Here is a 17,974-nt window from a genome sequence, read left to right as displayed (position 1 = left end):
TATTCCCCGCCATCCCGCTGTGGGAGCAGTATTCCCCGCCATCCCGCGTATTCCCCGCCATCCCGCTGTGGGAGCAGTATTCCCCGCCATCCCGCCCTAGGGCCACCGCTCCACCAGGGCGCGGGGCCGGCGGGGGCGCCATGGCGGACCCGCCACGCCAGGGGGCGCCGTGGCGCAGAGCCGGGCGGCTTCAGGAGGGGCTGCTCCGGGAGGCGCCGCGTCCCGGCCGCGCCCGGGTCGTGCGGGAGCTGGAACCGGGAACACCTTCGGCCGCAGTTCGTGCCGGCCAGGAGCTCCGCAGGGTACGCCAGGTGCTGATGTGACGTGACACAGCGGGCAGGCGCTCCGGGCGGTGGGGGTCGGGAATTACGCCGGTGACACCAGCACAGTGGCAGCGGGTCACGCTGGGGTCAGACACCTTACGGGTTCTGGAAAATTAATTATTTGGCAAAAATACTTTTTTTTTTTTTTAATATTTATTTTATGTATTTTAGCTAAGATCCATCTGCTACCTCCGATGTAGCAAATTAGATTAAAAATATTTTTTAAATCCTATATTAATTTCTCTCATGCTATTGCCAGTTTATTGAGGTTTTGATGGGCAATTTAAGTAAGGCCACTATAATGGAGGCTTATTGTTAAACACATAATTAGTCTATATCCTTGAAATTCTATAAAACTTTGCTGCACTAAATAGCAGCTGTTAATGCTTGCTGAGTATCTTTAACATGCCCGATTCATAGTACTTTGCAAATCATTAAAACATGACATTGTTCCACAAACAATACCATGTGCGTCATAGAGGAGCCAAGAAACACACTGGGAGCAGACTGCCGGGAAGACAGGAAATAATGAGCTCGTCCTCTGACCCCATTTTGATGACTCTTTGACCCAAAAAGCAAGTAGTGCTTGATAGGCAGGCAAGGCGGATAGTCGGGGCTTCTAAGGAGGTTACAAATTGCATTCAGGAAACCTTAGAATCTCTGTTTTTCACATCAGGCTCAGAAAGCTATCCATGGTTTCGATATTTATTGAAATACACCTGGCATCTGTTAGGAAGGAGGGATCCTAGCTGTCAGCTGCACTATTCTGAGACTAGAGAATACTGTACAGCAAGTACACACAAAGTCTGACCTCTGTGTCAAATTACCCTGGTCTTTCTCCCTGCAGTTCTTCTGGAGAGGTGGGGAAGCTTCTGGGTCTCACCACTGACCTTATCCTCACCTTTTCAGAAAAAATGTTGTGGACTAACTAGGAACACTACTAAATCATGAGCTCTTAATTTTCTGTAGTTACAACAGCTTTACAGAACCAAATCTAATCTTACCCTGCCAATAGCCAACTGCAAACCCTCATTACCTTTTGTAGGCTTAGCATCAAGGCCCTTGGCCTGATTCTGCCAGAGCTCCAGGCAGTTTTAGATAACTGTTCTCACAATATCATTTGTCAGACCAAGGTTTTGGCTTACACAAGATCAGAAGGAAAAAGAGTTATAAAATGCATTGCCAAGTCGTGGTTCCAATAGGAGAACACAGGGAAAGAGAACTGTTACTAAATCTTTTAAATGTTACATTATTTTAACTAATTTCACCCTCAATGTTCTTCACAAATTACTGGAATTAATCTACAAACACAAGGAAAAAAACTCCTACCCATTAGTAGAAATGGTTTTTGAAATACTTTAATTATAGTAAGTAATAAAATAAATTGGAAAGAAGCCTGTATTCTGTGAATGTGTATGCTGACCATTAAAAGTGCCAGTGGGTGTACACAGACTCTCATGAAAGACAGAGGTTTCAATATTCCCCATTGCCCAGGACCAAGGTCACTCCAAGCTAGTACACGACACTGATCCTGCGGTGTTAGATGAGTGTGTGCTGAGGCAGTGAGCAGGACTTTTCACAGCACAGTGCATTTGGGGTGTGCTGTAATTGGGGCTCATCTGGGGCCAAAACCATACAGAGCATTTTTCTAGGGCTCTTTTTCTCATGTTTAGAGAGCTAGATTTACATTTAAAATCATGGCCTATTTTAAGTTTCTTGTTTTTTAATATATTAGAAGTCTGTCCATCTGCTTAGTTCTTTCTGAACTTCTGGCCTCTTTCAGATGTTTCAAATTTGACACCTAAGAATTGAGATGCTAATGACTTCTGATGGAGTGTGTTGTATTGTTAAATGTATCTTGATGTGTGTGTTTCTTAGTGCAGTTAATAATTTTGCTTACAGGTAGCTGGAGTGGTCTGCAGCTGCTCCCCTGAAATCTGTGGGAGTCTTTTAGCTTTGACGCCAGCATGAGCTGGCTCTAACCTAGAGGCCATGCAGCTGGCTTTTACCATAGTTAGCTGGGTATGAAATAATTGTATTAGTCAGAACAATGAGGAGGCAGAAGCAAAGCTGAAATTGAAGCTTTAAGGATCTGACTCATTCTGTTTCTGGCACAAGGAGGTGCAAATTGCACTTCCTGAATTTGCTGCACACCTACCAAACCCCAATTACAGCACACCCCAAATGTGCTGTGCTGTGAAAAGCCCTGCTCACTGCCTCAGCACAGAGACATCAACTAATTTGCTGTTGGCAGCTGCTGTTTGTAGGATGTTAGCTGAAAGATGTCTGTGTGTTGCTGCAACTCTCCTTACCCGTTTTGCAGTCTTTGTTCACTGTCACTCAGAGAGCCTGGCTTATAGTAATGGTATCCTGAGAATCTTCAGCTGGACAATAACCTGACAGAGCAGGGCCCTCTCTGCTGGTCATAAGCAGCATATTTGTTTTTTCCCTCAGAAACAGCAATAATTTAGCTTCTCAGATGTGTCCTATCTGTTCCATCAACTAGAATAATTTTATTACCCCAATTCCATACAATTATATCTCCCCCAAAAAAGCCCAAAGCCAGCAAGCCCACCGTGGCCTTGCTGAAAGCATGTTGCAGCCCCTTTTAAGTTACAAGCCCTGTCTGAGAAGTGTCAACAAAATGCAGTGGGTTGTAGCAATGTGAGATTCAGCAGGTACTTGTGCATGGAGGCAACCACAAGGTACGCTCAGCATGAAGAACCAGCCAAAGGAAATTCTGCCTGCTGATCTCTGGTGGTTGGAGCAAAGGAGGAGTTTTCAAGGACAAGTCAGAGAAGATGGGAGACACATTTTTCCCAGTGCCTATGTCATTACACAAAAGGTACTGGTGCAGATACCCCTGGCTGCAGCTGTTTTCTACCCAGAATACCAGCTTGCAGCTACTTATTTAGGACTGTTATTGACAGCTACTATGGGAGAAAGGCTGTTGCCATTCTAAGGCTTCAGACCAAAATTTGCATGAAAAATATGGAGGTAGTTTGGTTGTTTCACCCATGTTTTCCAGGCCACTTATGTTTTGTTTCCACAGTTAAAATTCACTATGTATATTAGAGATTCTCAAAAGTGATGAAGAGAGTCCCAGGAACGATATTTCATTAAAGGTGAGTTAGTTTTTCAGTTACATAGTTATTTATATATATTTATTTCTACAGCACATAGAAGATGTTGTCTTGACCCTCCTGGCCTGGAAGACTATAGGTCTCCATAAAAACAGCAGTGATTCAATCTCAGATGCAGAATTGAGTAATAAGCTCCAAGAATGGGTAGTGCTGACGTAGAAGGAGGTATGTTCACTCAATCTCACCCTTCATCCTGCTTGTCTATACTTACCTTACTGAGTATTGACCTTGTAAGAATCAATCTATTTCCCATGGGCTATTCTATTCCCTATTTCTTCTGATATTGCTTCTAATATTCCATTATTAAAGCATTTTACAATATTTATTTCTGAAATATCTTTAGGCATTTCTTAAAAAATTTTTGAAACAACTTTGAAGTCTTGCCTTCGAGCTGTTTAAGTTGGCTGAAGGGACAGCTGAAGTGAACTACATGCAATTAAATAGTTTACATAATTCATGCCATAAGAAAAATATCAGAAGATCTTTTTTTTTTCTAGTCTACCTAGGTGGAAGGAAGATTTTTCCAAAGTAATGTTTTCAGAGAGGAATGCTAGAAAACATATTGAGAACCCAACGAATATTGACAGACTGATAAAATATCATCCCCAATAACAAAAAACCAAAAAGACAATGACTGTATATGTTCCCTTTTTGGTGAATCAGAGCAGCTAAATCGTGTGCAATGTGTCTTAGGCCATTAACAGGTATTCTCTTTACCACAACTAATGAATTAGGAGAATGACATTCTAAGTAAGGGGAGCTGAGATTTGGTACTTCTTCTGTTTCTGTAAAATTTTAGGCCACAGTAAATCTATGATAGCTGTGAGGTTATTGTATTTATTACAATATTTCTATTGCTTGCTATTACTGTTTTTGAGCCTGTGATGGCATAAAAAACTGTAAATGCTTCTAGAAGGACTATTATTCTAAATATGTAAGGACATTCTAGACATTTGGTTTCCAAGTAACTTCTCTATTTTAGCTTCTGTTTAATTTCCCTTCTTCTTCTTTTACAATGAGCAATATTTCAGCAACACAGAGAAGGAAACAAACGCAAGAAGTACTCCAATTTGAACAGAGACAAAATACAAGGTAAGTTAACTTTCTTTGAATATACAGTCAAGTTATATCATATTCCTTTAATTATCACGGTTTGATAGGCATGAGTGTACTGCTGAAATGGATGTTTTATCTGTTTTAAAAATTAAGTCTGGGTATTCCCTACATGAAACTCTTACCTGTAAAGGGATGAATTTGAGACTACAGTTTGTGTTATGCTCAAAGAATAAAACTATACCCAGTAGGCTAAACACCAAAAGAGTGGGGATACACCAGATCATTCTTCTCAGTAGTAAGAAAAACTATTTCTGGAAAATATACTTTTATATTTAAACTCCGCAAGGTATATTTGAAAATTACTCTTGATATTTTTCAGTGAGTCTGCACTCTACGATTTGAGTCATGTATGTCTTTAAATATTGCCTCAGTAGGTTCAAACTTATAAAAGTTTCCTACTTCTGAATTATTTTTAGTTCATCATTCTCATCCTTTAAGTTCAGCATGTTCCTATACTTTTTTTGTATTGTGAAACTTCTACAAATGATATTTCTTAAATTCGGGAATTGATTATTGGTACAAAACAAAAATACTTTTGAATATGTCCTATCTTCTTAACATTTTACCTATAGCTAACAACATTCTTTCTCATGAATCTGAATAAAACTGCAACAGACTAGAAAGCGTTCAGCATCAATTCCCACACTTCCATGTTAAACCAGTCCTGTCCTATTGAAACCAGCAGTACGCTTTGGCTTCAGCAGAAGAGAGTCCATTATTTTAGCTAGTATTATACATCATTTTCTGTAACCATGTGGATAGTTTTTTCAGGGTAGATTTAGTCAGCTTTGTGGTATTATAGACAGTTTAGAAATACCTTATCTAAACATCAGTCTGACCTGTTAGCAAGTGATGTCTTCCTAGCATCTCACATTGCAATCTACATTTTTCCTTGTTTGAAGCCTCTCTCATATCAGGATTACAGTTAGAAGCAGGCCAGAATCAGAGCAGCAGGCTGCTCATGCAGTGTTATTTGGGATGAAATTCACTTTCCTAAATAAAGGCTTCCAGTGCCTTTTAAAATGCCCTGAGTTACCAAAGACATCCATATGGGGCTGTCAGATGTTAATGGGGCTGTCAGAATAAGGAGACCCTCATTCTTCTGAAGCACAAAGGGGTTGAAGCGTGTGACACCCTATAGCTGCCAGGTTTTAGGCACTGTCAGCAGACAGTGTAGAGTCAGTACTGTCACAACTACCACCACTGCTGAATGGGGAGCTCCTTCTCATGTCACACAGCAGCATCCCTGGCTGCAGGAAGGGCCACCCAGGCTCCTGAGATAGGGACACTTCAGACACAGCCTAAGACGTTGGTGAATACAAGGTCCTGGATGCCAGATTGGACTGCCTCTCTTGAGAGGGGGGGAGTTTGCTTCTGTTGGGTGTGTATTCTTTTTGATTTGCATTACCAGACCACTTCAGCCACTAAATATATAAGTATTAAAAATCCTTTTGTTTTCACAGTGACTAAATATTACTTTCAGATTATTAAATATTTCCAAATATGTTTAGTCAAAATTAGTATGGAGTTTTGAAAGTCAATGAATGCAGCAATGATAGAAGATAGTATAAGACAGGTTAGAGTGGTAATCTGATTTTAATTTCCTTTAAACCTTTCCTAATTTATTTATCAATATAACATAATATAAGCAGTGCCTGAAATAATACAACTAATATATAGTGGGTTTCTTATTTTGTGTAAATGCTAAAATGAAAGAATTTTACTTCTATAGATAGTCTAATTAAAAACTCCAAATGAAGTCTGTGATGCTTTTAAAATGAAGCTTGTAGAAACATTGCTGATGCACAAACAGGCTTCACTTCCTATCAAACTCAGTGTTAACGTTCTTTAAGCTTCTGTAATACTGGAAAATCTGCAAGATGAAGACTTACATGTGTTGTGGGTAAAGACTTGCGTGAGCAGGTCCCATGACTCTGTTACAAAAACTGTAAAAATTCATAAATTGAAATTTTACCACATGCCTTGAAGACTGATCTAAATCAGCATATGGATCTAAACTGCAGAGAAGACCCTTTAACCACTGTTTTCTTTTGCCCATACACAGGAAATGACCAACGGATAGATGAATAACTAAGCAAAGCTTTCCTTATTTATGCACATATAATATTGACTTTCTAGGGCCCCTGACAACCACAGGACTCAATATAAATTGTTGAAGTAGCTAAATGTGCCATTTGCTAAACAGATTATAGTAGGAGACCAGAAGGCTGATTTGTGATATTGCAGTGCACTTTGAAAACAGCTCCAGACACCAGTATTGACACTGCTGAACTGCAGCTCGGTGAGTGCACTGTACAAACAGAAGGTGGTCTGTGTGGAGTAGTTTGAAGCTTTGGAGCTGTAACTCTGAAGTGATGTGTTAATATTAACAAGTTGACAGGAAGTGGTGACTCAGCCCCTTGAAGGAAAGCTGCAGTGACCAGCCCCTTTTGCTTAAACAAAGAAAAATAGTAATATCTCTCTTTTTGTGAAAAGCTTGTACACATGCAATGTCTGTCCCTGATACAGTCATCAAAATAAACTTCCTATACTCTGTATTTTTCCACAGACTTTTTGGAGCCCATTTTAAATAATTTTAAAATTTAAACAATTTTAAATGCTTATCTCTTCTCCATGTGCCCAAAGGCCACACATATCTATGGAGACTCTATGTTACCTTCTTGAACCATGCAGAGGCAGTAAGAGATGCTGTCTCTCCCCCATTCATATGCTGTTTGTATTCAGAAGTATTCTGGAAGAAGAAAACTGTAGGTGGACTATGGAAAATCTACTGTAGGGTTTTGTTAAGACAGAAACTATATGTGTTATGGCTTGATGTTACCCAACAGCCAAGCACAGGCTGGTCTTCGTTGTAATAAAAATGAGGTCACCATGCTCTTCAAAGCAGCCTGGAAACCTTGTCAGGAGGAAGCCTAAGGCTAACAGCTGAGTGACAGCTGGCCATGAGCAAAGTGAAAGCTTCCACCAAGGTTGTTATATGACTTTTGAAAGCAGAACTTATGCTCTGAAATTAGCCAACTGATTTGGAAGTGCTTAAACTGTAGTATTTGTGTACACAAGTACTTTCTTAATTGATGGTCACACAGAAAAACCTGAGACTCTATAATCATTTACAGCATCCTCCTTGCCTCTGAAATATCTTCTTGGGTTTGTTTTTTTTTTTTGAGTGCTTGTCTCTGTTCTCAAGTATTAAATTCAGTCTTCTCAGTAATGTGTACTTTAGTCAAATGCAGGGAGCATCTAAAGATGCCTGGAAATCACATAAAAAGTAAATTAAAAGTTACCTCAAGTAAACTCAGCATTTAAGACTGCATTTAAAAGATTCTGCATTTATATAACATTATGAAAATGTTAGATGTTGGGGAGGCATTGAAATATCAGAAATACAAGTTTCTGAGACAGCTAAACTTCAGTGGAGAACTGATACTCGCAACAGAATAGTTCCAAAGATTTTGTGCACATAACATTTATACTTATATTTTTTTATATGTGAGGTTTTTTTAAGTTGCTAGTGACAACTGGCAAAGTCAATTTGTCTTTAAATGAAAAAAATAATATCCTGCTGACTAAAATTTTACCTCAAATACCATGCAGAACTGACATCTGTTTGGATATTTGAAAACAAACATTCAGCACAGATTATGTTATATTAAGTGCCAGATAGACACAATCAGGAATGAACCTTGCTTTTCTAGTAAATGTAATACCCATGAAAGATTCTAGAGTGGTTTTGTAGGCTAATATATTTTAAACATTAGGGTTATTGTATTGCAAGTTTATTTCTCTGCACTACCCATCTTGCCAGTCGGGTGACCATCAGGAAGGCTCAGTGAGCAGCTTATTCTCTTTATTTGTTTGTTCTTGCTTTGCCCCATGAAGTAGTATCAAATAAATTGAGAACTGATTAAATGGCAGATCTCAGAGGGTCATAATCAGTGGCACAGGGTCTAGTTGGAGGCCTGGCACTAGTGGTGTCCCCCAAGGCTCAGTATAGGGCCCAGTACTGTTTAACTTATTCATAGTATTGTTTACTTACTCATCAATCACTTGGATAGATGCCTCCTCAGTAAGTTCACAAAGCTGGGAGGAGTGGCCGATAGTCCAGTGTGCTGTGCAGCCATTCAGAAGAACCTTGACAGGTCGGAGATGGAGAGATAGGGAGAGAAGGACCATCTGAAGTTCAACAAGGGCAAATGCAGGGTCCTGCACCTGGGGAAGAATAACCCCAGGAACCAGGACAGCTGGGGGCTGACCTGCTGGAAAGTGGTTCTGCAGAGAAGGACTTGGGGGTCCTGGTGGACAACAAACTATCCATGAGCCAGCAGTGAGCCCTTGTGGCCAAGATGACAATGAGATTCTGGGGTGCACTAGCAAGAGCATTGCCAGCAAGTCAAGGGAAGTGATCCTGCCCCTCTACTCAGCCCTGGTGAGGCACATCTGGAGTGTTTGTCCAGTTCTGGGCTCCTCTGGACAAGAGAGACATGGAGCTCCTGGAGCAGGTCCAGTGGAGGCTGCAAAGATCATGAGGGGATTGGAGCATCTCTCTTCTGAGGCAAGGCTGAGAGAGCTGGGCCTGCTCAGCCTCAAAAAGAGATGACTCAGAGGGGACCTCACCAATGAACATGAGTCTCTGCAGGGAGGGATAAGAGGAAGGACCAGGCTCTGCTCGGTGGTGCTGAGCAATAGCACAAGAGGCAGCAGGCAGAAACTGATGCCCAGGAAGTTCCACCTGAAAATGAGGAAGAACCTTACTGTGCAGGACACCATGCACTGGAATAGATTGCCCAAAGAGTGTGTGGAGTCTCCCTCACTGGAGACATTCCAGAACCATCTGGATGCAATTCTGTGCAACATGCTCTGGGGTGAACCTGCTGGAGTAGAGAGGTTGGACCAGATGACCTGCTGTGGTTCCTTCCAACCGCATCCGTTTTGTGACTGTGTGATCAATTTACCTATCAAAAATGGTTTTCAAACAATCCTTATTATAAGGATACTTTTCATTTCCATACACTCTATATTTACCTGTTCACTAAATGACCACCAAAACAAGAAAGTTAAGGACGTGCTTTAGAGGTTCTAGGATGATATTCTTTGAGCCATGAAAACCAATATATCACATGTAAAGATTACAGTAAAATCATCTACTTGTGTGCAGACAAGCCTGCCTTATTGTGAACAGCTGCTAATCATGCTTATGGTTGTGGGAAGAAATAGCATCAAGCACACTGTACAAATTATGATACCTTTGGGTTTTGCTTTTATTTTACAGGACCTGGGAGTTGCCTTTAAAGATCATGAACATGTTTAATAATTCATCAGAGGGAAAATGCTCAGTATCAGTACATATAGAAAATGTAGTAAAAACCATTCCTTTAAACAGATGATTACATTGTTATTACTTCACTTAGGTTGCTAATACCAGAGATAGTTTGAGAATGCTTTCAAATGAAGAAAGAAGTGCAGTATTTTCTTCTGTGCCATGACCTACTCTGTTGTTCCCTCTTCTGTGACCTTGGCGCAATCTGTTAAACAGTACAAATACTTAATGTGAGAACTCCACAATTTGTAATATGGACAATGTTTGAAGTACAAGGAGAAAGTGGCAGAAGACGTTTTCCTTTGATGGCACTTCACCAGTATCTTGCTGAATATGCTGAGCTTCGTAGTATTTAACACCTGCGCACTCAATGAAACACCAAGTCATCATTTGTGCTTGGATTATAACAAAGCTTAAAGCTATTTGCCTATTACTTACAGAAGGCCAAAAAGAAACACCTCAAGATACATTCAAAACAGAATCTCGTGGCCAACTCTGCCTGGAGCTACTTTTGTCAGAGCAGCTGGAATTGTTTTAATTGTAGTTCATATAATCATCATTGTAATTGACTACTGCCTCTTCTGCAGAGAAGAAAAACATGATGGCCATTCAAATAGCTAAAATAAAAAGGCCAGAAAAACTATCAATATTCATGGACTGCAGTTGAGTTTGCTACTTCTGATAAAAGCTGTTAGAAGACACCTTAAAAACTATTTTACAACCCTTCTTATTTTGTTATTTGCCCTGTGTTTTAACATTGTGGTTTATGGTCAGTGAAACAAAGAGCTGCAAACCAAGCCATTCAACAGGCAAATACTTGGTGCACATACTCACCACATGCAAACACTAAAGACACAGCAGCTATTTAGTTTGCTGAGTTAGGTGCATGATCTTACATGTAAAACTCTAACTTTCCACCTTCTAAGAAATTATGATTGTCAGCACTGTAAAATAAAAAAGAAAGTCTTAGATACTCCTGCACAAAGTGTTTTTATGACACTGTTTTCATATCCTCGTTATTATGACCCTACTACTATGAAGCTTGCTATGAAACAAGATCAAACAGAAGAAAGAATATGACTTGGCATGTGAGAATGCTGCAAGTTTGCCAAATGAAATCTAAAACAGGATTTATTTTAAAAGAAATGAAAACCTACTTTCACTGGTAGTAAAAATGATGATTATAGAGAATACAATGGAATCCATCTGAAGGTAACTATTGTTAGATAGGAAAGTAACAGCAGTAGAGTAAACTCCAGTTACAGTCTTTCCAAATGAAAAATCAATTTGCAGAATCAAGTTTCAGAATAGTTTTTAGTATCTGAAAAGATGTACACTATTTTGTCTTTATTCATTACATTTAAAACACTGAAGTTTTATTAAGATTTTAGTGAACTACCATGTTTTTGGTGAATTTGTCCATTTTACTGTTGAATTCTGAAATATGTCAAAAATAGGAATACTAATTCTTTTTGTTCACGTATTTAAAGCAATGCATTATTGACCTAAAACCGCCAATACACTGTTCTTGTAGGACCACTAAAATTGCTGTACTTGAAGGAAGGACATGCATATTTTTTTACCTCTTGCTTCCCCATTTTCACTGTATGCCCTGGAAAGTCTAGAGGTTGCCTTTTAGAGTAAGGTAAAGCTAATTAAATCTTTTGGGATTTATTTTTAGAGAGGCTACGTAGACATAGAAATCTGAAAAACTAGAATAAGTGTTAATTGAAAATTTTTCCAGCATTGTCAATCCCAAAAGATCATTCATAAGTACATACACCAGAAAATGAATTGACAGCTTTTAAATGATTATAAAACTAAAGGAAAGTAAATCTGGTGTTCATTTGCCTTTTAATGTTTAACTTCTCAGGGTATGTTTGCTTTTAGCTTTGATATATATCTGTGAAGCTAAAAATTATTTTAAAATAAATGCTAATACATTTCCTACTAATAGGATCCCAAAATCCTATCCCAAAATGCTGTGATTAGAAAAAAAGTTACATTGTACTTCAGGGTAAAATTTCAGTAACTGCTGCATTACTGTACCATTCACTACATATTGACATGCACAACTTGTGACATTTAAATTTGAAAGCCGTGGCGTTGTGTACATGGTCTTATTTTTGCAGCTCTAACAAGCAGATGAAAAAGAAGGAGAAAACCCTGCTTATTTAGCACTGAGTTTAGATGAGCCAATGAGATCCCTCTTTGTAACCTGAAGAACAAAAAAAAAAAAAAAAAAAAAAAAAAAGGGGAAGTATAAGCCCAACCACTTGCCAATTTCTTCTGTGGTCAGGCAGCAGATAAGCTGTTTGCAGCCTGCCCGTTGTTTTAGCTTATCACCGTCGTCATAAAGCACAGCACAGTTTGCACAGAGAGTAAAAACTAAAGCCAGTTGATAATGAGTTCCACTTTGGAATGAGCCCTGAATTTTAGGTATGATGGGAGAAAAAAGTTTTCTGCGTCACAGGATAGCACAGAGAACGATATCCAGGTAATGACTTGGGAAGCAGAACTGGCCTGAGGTTTGTATGTAAGCAGAGCCCTGCGCGGAGGCTGCTGCTGCCTGGAGCCGCCCAGCGCTGGCACTGGTGCCGTGCGCAGCCACCGCGGGGCCGGGGTTGGGCTGCTGTGCCCGGCCTTTCCGCCCGCTCCGGGGCCGCCTTGCTCTAGTGCTTGTTAAAATCAAGAGTTCAGTGAAGAAAACGTCACAGAATGTCAGGAACAACACAGGATGTCTGATCTGTACATTCACAACTCCTGAACAACTCTTCTAGAGATGTAAACATTTCAACATCACTGAATTGCTACGTAAAAATATGAAAACAAACTATATTAATACCATAGCTCCATGTTAGCAATGGAATTTAAAAATTATTTCAGACAAATACTAGAAAATAAAACTACTTTTAATTATTAATATTTTTTCCATCATAAATAATTTGAAATCTTGCTGCTTTTCTTATTTTACCCTGTTATGCCCAGTGTTGAATCAGAGGAGGAGAGAGACTAGAAGAGTCCTGCTACAGGGAGGTGGGGAAAGTCCAAGCTGACAGGTGGAAAAAAGTGCTGTCTCTGTGAAGACTGGAGTAACGTGGCCTGTTCTGAGTATCACTTAACTGCATTGCAAATACAGGACCAGATTTAGAATAACCGCAAACTGAAACCTGAATAGTGGTGGAAACAACCATCTCTACAAAATTCTGGTAACACAAGTTGAGCGATCGATGGGGTCTCTCTTCTGAGTGTCTTGTTCACAAGCACTTGTTGTTCTGGCAAAAAGCCCTAGGTCCTAGATATCAGGAAGCAGTTCTCAGTTTTCCCTTTCTATGGCTTCTTTGGAGTTACAGGCGCAGGAGCAGATGGTCTTAAGTTCAGTCACTAATGCAGAATTATGGTGGCTGTTATAAGAATAGTAATTTTGGTATCTTTTAAAGGCAGAGTTTGCAGTTAAATTAAATTCCAGTTGATAAGCCTTTAGATAATACCAGATTTTATGCAGTTTAATCATAGTGAGATGATTATAGACCACAAGCTAAGCAACCAAAGACCTTCTCAAAGAAATATGCTCAGCATGTTGTATTTAACAAGATACTAAATATTCCAGAATCATCAAATCCTTTTCTCCAATAGAGCTCCTCCTTATAAAAGTAAGAGGTAATGCCAGTGGAATCTTTGTCAAGTAGGCAAAAGCTAGTGAGGGATGTAACTAATTTCTGACTTTCTCCTTACCCCTCATGAGAGCTCTAAAAAGCTCTCTTAAGCTACTTTCACTTTGTTGTGTTTTTATGTTTTAAATGCACAATGCAGAATACACTATTTTGTCCCTGCTCTTCCTCTGCATTTGTAAAATGGACACTGGTTTGTTTTATAGAAGCAGAGAACCTCAAAGAGCAGCAGCAGCCAACCTGCTCACCCACAGTGAGTAACCACCGGCTAAAAAACGGCTGAGAACTGCATGCTGTGTAGAAAAGACACACGGAAACCAATTGTCTTTGTGGTGATCCTTTTCCCTTCAGTGGATTATGATTGGTACTGCTGATTAATTTGTATATTCTTCACTGTTAATAGAGAGGATATCTTCTGATAATTTATACAGAGGATTTCAGAGTGGTGACGGCTGTTGGTGGTTATCATTTCAGAGAATGTAGACAGGAACACCTTGGAGTGTATCTTCAGGGTTGCCTTCTGTGGTGGTGCATCCTCCCCCACTCCATGGGCCACACTGTCATCTCAGAAACACCAGTTAAACCTTGGCCTTGATGAACAGCACCTGGACTAAGCTCCTCTTGATCTTACCAGAAACACTGTCGGCTCCTGTTTTTCAAAGAATAGCCTTGGAAAATTATTTTTCGTGCCTCAACTTGCTTGGAACAACATTTTTATTATCAAACTTTAAATGAAAGTCACTGACCCTAATTGTGTCCAGGATGGAAAATTACTATGACTAAAGCCAAGTCTCCTGCAACCCAGTGGTCCTAAGTGAGACCCTTTGAGCTCTCCTGGACCACAGCAGGCTGTGCCCAGCCTCTCCCCCGGAGTGAGACATGCATGGAGCAGGTGAACTCTCAAGTTTGCTGTACTTGGAGTACCTCTGCCAAATACTGCCAACGTATCAAGGGAACACTCATTTGTGACACCTTCACAACAGATGTTCTACAGTCCTGCAAAGCTTTTCAACACTTTCTAAGAAGGTCTCTCAGGCAATGTGGTTCTGCCCACATGTAAAGATAGGTTGGGATATTTTACACATGTGGATTGAAAACAGTGATTTGGTCTAAACAGAGATTTCACATCAGTTTAATAGGGCAGCAGATAAATTCTCTTCCATAGGAGCTGACATCTGCCAGCAGTAACTGCAATCATGGGATTGGTTTTCCAAATTTTAGATTTTTCAGGAGAAAGCATGCTTTTACGTGTGTTTTTACCTTTTTCGTGTTCCTACTCAGACATAAAGCTGGCATCAAGTATCATGAGTATTCTCTCTCAGTGTCTTCAAATCAAAAGGTGATAGGTTTAGGTGATACATCCTGTTTTCTGTATTTGCAAGCACAGTGAGTGGTCAGGTCTCTGACAGTGAAGCACTGTGCTTTTCAGTGCATTTTTCATTGATAACAAAAATCCTGGAAATCAAGTTATGCCCTTGCTGGTATCTGCTCAGTCTGGCTTCCTAGACCTAGAGCCCAGGACCATACCGACTTCATGGAATTTGCAGTGATGTAACAGTTTGAAATTCAGCTTGAGAAAAAAATGAAATACATTCTCAGCTGAGTAAAGAGAAGTTGGACTTTCATTATTACTTTCCAAAACAGATTCCCTCACAGTTAGATGTTTCCAACAAAACTGGTTTGCACATTGGTGGAAAAAGATTTTGTGATCATGTTTTGCTTGTATTGTTCTGCTTTGTCAGTGTGGTTCAGAACACAAAGGCTATTGTTTAAAAAAACCATGAATGTTAATTTGCATTCCATTGCTGGATTATTACACAGAGTGTGGAAAAAAAACAAGCTCTGATTCAAAAAAAAAAAAAAAAAAAAAAAAAAAAAAGAAAGACATTGTTTCTTTTTCCCTTTCTTCTTCCTTGTGACTGGTTCTCCTTTATTTTAATGTTTCTGGCCCAGACTATGCTCTTAGAGACAGTGAGTGTCTTCTAGTACTTGTAGGCCACCACAGCGGTGTCTATAGAATAGACTATTTCAGCTGGGAGGGACCCACAACAACCATCTAGTCCAGCTGCATATAGATCACCTAGCAGAGATATATAAACTAAAAACTTAATTCCATAATGATGTTTGTGAGCAGTGACACTTGCAATACACCTGCTCTTATATTAGGAGGTAATTGCAGTCTGAAAATTCCTATCTGTACTATTCCAGAAGACTCTGAGTGTAGCTTCACAAGTGGGCATAGACTCCACTTTGACCACACTGCCACATCTACCATCGTCTATTGATTCTCAGCCCTGAGCCACACATTCCAGCCTCCTCTGCCACAGCAGTGTGGGGAAATAACCTTACCAAAAGAGGATTGGTTTCCTCCTGAGCTGGTCTGACTCCACATGCAGCCTCACAAGCACTAAGGCTAGAATGAGGAGGGTGGGAGGAACAGGACACAAGGAAGAGGAAAGAATAAGACTGTCAGGACCCTGATGACACTAAGAAGCCTTTATTGGCCTCCCCCACAGCCCTACCCGTGGGCCCAGAGGCTCTGTTTACGTTCAGTACCTATTTCAACCACAGCCATACCTGTGCCTGTGTATGTAGGTCCTGTTGATCTAGGCATTGTGGACTGTTCTGACCTCAGGCCTATGGACTGGCTTCCCAGCCTGACCTAGGCTCTCTCCTGTCACTGTTGTCCTGCCTGGGGATCACAAGGCTGGGCCACTTCCTGGCTTGACCTCAGCTCTGCTCTGGCATCACAGACCTGCCTGTCAGTCACAGGTCTGTGTCTGACCCTCACCTGCAGACTGACTTCTCAGCCTGACCTTGGACCTGCCTCATTGTCATGAACTTTCTTGATGACCTGGTTTGACCCTGGCTACCATCCTTAGCCTGCCCTGCTCCCTTACGTCACAACAGGAGGAGGGTGTCTAGTGAGCTACCTGCTCTGCTTGCTGCCACCTATCTCCCTGTCCCTAGGGAGCAGCCAGCCTTGACAAGGACCAGGCACTGGGAGCAGTGTAGTCTCTGCCAGGCTCCTACCAGTTTAAACGAATTACAAGGCAGGTACAAGGAAGGTGGTGTCAGTTCTTCCAGGAGCTGCTTCCCAAAAGAAGCAGTCATGCCACTTCCCTAGCCACAGGTTATTTGTTCCCACCCCTCTTCCCTGTGCCAGCACAAGTGTTTGCACAGCAAGGCAGTGAACCAGGACAAACAAAAGTGATGCAGCTGGTTCTTGAAGGAATGGACTTAACCGTTTACCTGGGTCAAGAACAAGCACCTCGTGTTGAGAAGAGTGGCTGACACAGCCTCAGACTCAAGTGTTTGTGGAAACCTGGAAGATCACCAAGATTAGGGATTTTACTGTGATCCCACCAGGTCTGGGATCCCAGGAATTTGTGTGATTTGCCTGGGCTGAAGCAAGCAATTGTGCATCTTCCTTTCTGTTACTACCCAAACTAGCTCAGCTATGAAGGTGCTGCTGTAATTACATCCTGCAACTAGCAATGTAGATGGATCTGTGGTTGTTTAGGTCTTTCTTATATAAGCAAAGCAACAAAAATATTCATCTAGACCCAAAGGTCCCAGGCTCAGGGTTTACTTTCAGTTCATACTGAACAAGGAGAGGTCAAACCAGAAGTTTTCTGTGCCTGGCTCTGCCTGTTCAGTTGTGTGAGGTTGAGCCCCTTCAGTACTGATTGGCTGTTTTGGGCTCTTCTACTCCTCAGCATTTTGATTGTCCTTTCCAAATGTCATCTTCTGTCAGAATCAGCATGGAAGTAATGTCATGACTGGTATATCTGAACCAGCAGTGTTCAGATGTTAACTTATGGAATCCTTAAGGCACTAAGTGAAATCTCCAGGAAAAAGCTCCCACCACTGACCATACTGCTAGCAGGGAAGATTGTGGTTAGCTGGAAATGGAGAATAAGCTTGTGCTGCAGTTGATTTGCTTATGTCTGTAGTGTTCAGCTCCTATGTTACACTAATTTAATTTTTATTAAATGAGGAAGAAGGGAAAGTTTTCATATAAACTTTTCATAAAAAGACAGAACTGCCCAGTAAATAAAAGGCATATTCAGAATAAGCAGGTAAGAAACCTTTAAGAAGATTAATGAAAAGAGAAGATGGTAATCACTAAAAAATTTCTTCAGAGGAAAATACCTTTCATTAATTACTAGTTACTCCCTGTTGGATATTCATAAGAGAACATTTGCTTTCTTCTGCTATTAATGATGACAAGTCTGTTAAGGACTTAATTAAAATTATTTGTTTCGGGACTAACAAGATACATTTGCAGAAAGATTGTGATATTCTAGAAACTGATAAAGTTTCAAAATGTATCAAATATCATGGGCATATTGGGAATCATTGAAAAGGCAGTCTAAAGAG

General features: G+C 40.4%; 1 long non-coding RNA gene across 1 annotated transcript; it reads left to right on the top strand.

The window, feature by feature from the left end:
- Positions 1-189: 189 nt before the first annotated feature.
- On the top strand, positions 190-15,470 carry LOC104693448. The gene is made up of 4 exons (XR_002046966.3): positions 190-302; positions 3,500-4,558; positions 9,873-13,129; positions 13,798-15,470. It is a non-coding gene; the product is annotated as an uncharacterized LOC104693448 (long non-coding RNA).
- Positions 15,471-17,974: the final 2,504 nt, after the last annotated feature.

Source organism: Corvus cornix, chromosome 9 (genome assembly GCF_000738735.6).
Source record: "Corvus cornix cornix isolate S_Up_H32 chromosome 9, ASM73873v5, whole genome shotgun sequence".
In the NCBI taxonomy this organism is placed as follows: Eukaryota; Metazoa; Chordata; class Aves; order Passeriformes; family Corvidae; genus Corvus; species Corvus cornix.
Note: the sequence above shows the minus strand (reverse complement) of the source record. Positions and strands in the feature narration are given on the sequence as shown.